Consider the following 4,304-nt stretch of genomic DNA (forward strand, 5'->3'; position numbering starts at 1 on the left):
GGGTGCTCGGGGTGGTCAGGGGAGTTGGGCGGAAGAAGAGGCCCGGGGGTCCGGGTGCCCGGGAATATGGGGTGCGGGCACTCGGGGTGGTTCGGGGCAAACAGCCCGGGGGTGCGGGTGCCCGGGGTTCAGGGTGCAGGCACCCGGGGTGGTCGGCGGGGGTGGGCGGGGGGTCCGGGTGCCCGGTGTTGGAGGTATGGGTGCCTGGGGGTCGCGGATTTGGGCGGAAAATCGTAGGAAAATGAAAGATATTGGTGGATTTCATGGAGGGAAAGGTGGAGATGGATGGGGGGAATGCTAGATCCACTTGAAACCAAGCAAATCCATGGATCAAATCCAACAAAATCTCATCAAACCAACAAATCACAAAACAAATTGGGGCTATTTTTGGTGGGGAATTTTCGAAATTGGGGAAGGACACAACAAAATTAGGATAGAGAACAAGAAGGGGGCTCCAATTTCGTCAGAAACCATGGCTCTGATACCAAGATGTTGTAGGGTGGAACCCTATGTGGAGATCTTTCACGAATTGGAGGGGAAATCCCCAAAAACACAAAGAACAGGCAGAACACAAGAGAGGGGAAACACTCAAATTGACTAGATCCAATCACACATATGCTAGATCCACGAATACACAAGAGGTCACAATGAATCCAAGGACACAAAGGAAAGACACAAGGTACTAGTCCATCCTAATCCTATGAGGAGAGAGGTCTTGATGATCCTTTGATGGGGATCCTTCTCCAAGAGGAGGACTTAATCTCCAAGAGGAGCTTCTTTAAGAGGAGGCCTTGATCTCCAAGAGGAGGAAGATGAGCAAACTCTCTCAATATCTCACATATACTTTGCTATCCTTCTAATGAGCTAGGAGGGAGGTACTTATAGTCTAGGGACGGACTAGGAGGGAGAGAGGGATTACAGGGGCAAAACCCCAAAAAGGCACACAGGCCCTCGGAGGGGTCCGAGCACCCGGGGGTCCTAGGCCCGGGCACCCGGGGTAGCCGCACGGGCATGGGCGGTTGAGGCCGGGCACCCGGGGGTCCAAAGCCCGAGCACCCGGGTGGCGCTGGAGGATGGTGCGGGAGGGGACGGGCACCCGGGGCCTTTCGGCCGGGCACCTGGGGCCGGCTGGAGAGGGGCCAGGCACCCGGGGGTGATGGCCCGGGCACCCGGGCAGGTGGCAGCAGCACTAGCGGGAGGGGGCCGGGAACCCGGGGCCGGCCGGGAGCAGCACCATGGAGGGGCCGGGCCTCCGGGGCCAAAGTTCCCGGGCACCCAGGGTGTCCAGTGCCTCTTCGCCTTCATCCTTCTCACTCATTTCCTCCTTCTTCTCGTCTGTAGTTGTTCAGGTCTTCGTGCTAGCCTCTCCATGATCAAAACCTTGATACCTAATCATGCATAGTACTTCCGTTTGAGGTAGGACCCAATTCTCGTGTGAAATAGAATGGAGTTTGAAAAGGAAGGAGTTCACCTCATTCTCGATGACGCGTGTACGAGCTCTTGTCAACGGTCCTCTCCGTTCTTGCGGTGGTGGTGAGCCGTACATGGTGTTGGTTGAGGGATGCTCCGCATCATCATATCTCCAACAATGGGAGGGTACCTAAACATGATGGGAGGTGCCATGAATGGTGCATTTGGTGGAAATATGGGAGGTGGCTTTGGTGGCAACATGAATGGTGGATTCGGTTGCTTGGGCGGTGGCTTTGGTGCCAACATGAGGGGCATGGAAGGTGGCTTCAGCGGCAACATGAGCTACATGGGAGGTGGCCTTTGCTACTTCTTGAGTTTGCACTGGTTTTTCCCTTGAAGAGGGAAGGGTGATGCAGCAAAATAGAGTTAAGTATTTCCCTTAGTTAAGAAGCAAGGTATCAATCCAGTAGGAGGAACACCCAAGTCTGTAATAGTTGCACCTACACAAACAAGCAAATACTTGCACCCAACGCGAAAAAGGGGTTGTCAATTCCTTCACGGTTACTTGCAAGGATGAGATCTGATAGAGATAGGTATAAAAGATAAATAAAAGTGCAAAATAAAGTAAAGGCAAATAGAATGCAACAAGGTATTTTTTGGGTTTTTGGTTTTATAGATCTAAAAATATATGATGAGAAATAGACCCGGGGGCCATAGTTTTCACTAGAGGCTTCTCTCTTGAACGAATGCATACAGTGGGTAAACTAATTACTGTTGAGCAATTGATAGAAAAGCACAAAGTTATGACGATATCCAAGGCAATGATCATGAATATAGGCATCGCGCCCGAGACAAGTAGACTAACTCCTACCTGCATCTACTACTATTACTCCACACATCGACCTCTATCCAGGATGCATCTAGTGTATTAAGTTAAAAAGAACAGAGTAACACCTTAAGCAAGATGACATGATGTAGAGGGATAGATCTAACCAATATGGTATAAACCCCATCTTTTTATCCTTAATGACAACAATAAAATTACGTGCCTCGCTACCCCTACTGTCACTGGGTGAGGACACCGCAAGATTGAACCCATCACAAAGCATCTCTCCCCTTGCAAGATAAATCAATCTAGTTAGCCAAACCAAATCAATAGTTTGGATAGAAATACAAAGCTATCTTAATCATGCATAAAAGAGTTCTGAGAAGACTCAAATAATATTCATAGATAATCTGATCATAAATCCACAATTCATTGAATCTCAACAAATGTGATACGTCTCCAACGTATCTATAATTTTTTATTGTTCCGTGTTGTTATATTATCATTCTTGGATGTTTTACAATCATTTAATAGCAACTTTATATCATTTTTTGGGACTAACCTATTGACATAGTGCCCAGTGCGAGTTGCCATTTTTTTGCTTGATTTTTACTTCGCAGAAAATCAATACCAAACGGAGTCCAAACGCAGGGAAACTTTTTGGAGATTTTTTTCTGGGCCAGAAGACACCTGTTGGGCCAAAGAAGTACTAGAGGGGGGCTACAAGGGGAGCACAACCTACCAGAGCACGCCTGGGGGCCCAAGCGTGCCAAGGTGGGTTGTGCCCACCTTGGTTGTCTCCCGCACCGCCTCTTTGCTCTATAAATACCCCAAAACTCCAAAGACCCTACAGGAGTTGACGAAAGACAATTCCAGCCACCGCAAGTTCCAGAACCACCAGATCCAATCTATACACCATCACGGAGGGGTTCATCATCCTCATTGGTGCCTCTCCGATGATGCGTGAGTAGTTCATTGTAGACCTACGGGTCTGTTGTTAGTAGCTAGATGGCTTCCTCTCTCTTTCTCTTTTTATTCTCAATACAATAGTCTCTTGGAGATCTATTTGATGTAACTCCTTTTGCGGATCCGATGAACTTTGAGTTTATGATCAGATCTATTTTATCCATGAAAGTTATATGAGTCTTCTTTTGATCTCTTATATGCAAGATTACTTATAGCCTTGTATTTCTTCTTCGAATCTTTGGTTTAGTTAGGCCCTAGATCAATTTTTCTTGCCATGGGAAGAGGTGCTTTATGATGGGTTCGGTCGTGCGGTGCTCTTTCCCAATGACAAAAGGGGCAACAAGACACGTATTGATCGTTGCCATTAAGGATAACAAGATGGGGTCTATTCCTACATGAATAGATCTTTTCTACATGATGTCATCATTCGCATTGCATTACTCTGTTTCTCCATGAACTTAATACACTAGATGCATGCTGGATAGCGGTCGATGTGTGGAGTAATAGTAGTAGATGCAGACAGGAGTCGGTCTACTAGCCTTGGACGTGATGCCTATATAATGATCATTGCCTGGATATCGTCATAATTATTTGAAGTTCTATCAATTTCCCAACAGTAGTTCGTTTAGCCACCATATGCTATTTTCTCGAGAGAAGCCACTAGTGAAATCTACGGCCCCCGGGTCTATTTTCTCCTCATATATTTTCAGATCTATATTGCTATTTGCCTTTTTATTTATTTGCCACTTTTATTTTCAGATCTATATTATCAAAACCCAAAAATACCTCGCTGAATTTTATTGGCCGTTATTTGCATCTATCAATCTACCACAATTTTTATCGTCAATGTGACAATTTCTGGCACTGTTACCCGAAAGGGGTTGACAACCCCTTTAACACGTTGGATTGCAAGTATTTGTTTTTGTGTGCATGTACCGTTTACATAGTGTTGTTTGCTTCCCCTACTGGTTTGATAACCTTGGTATCATCACTGAGGGAAATAATTACCGTGGTTGTGTTGCATCATCCCTTCCTCTTCGGGGAAATACCGACGTAGTTCAAGCGACATCAAAAGGAATTTTTGGCGCCGTTGCCGGGGAGG

Source organism: Triticum aestivum, chromosome 1B, assembly GCF_018294505.1.
Source record: "Triticum aestivum cultivar Chinese Spring chromosome 1B, IWGSC CS RefSeq v2.1, whole genome shotgun sequence".
In the NCBI taxonomy this organism is placed as follows: domain Eukaryota; kingdom Viridiplantae; phylum Streptophyta; class Magnoliopsida; order Poales; family Poaceae; genus Triticum; species Triticum aestivum.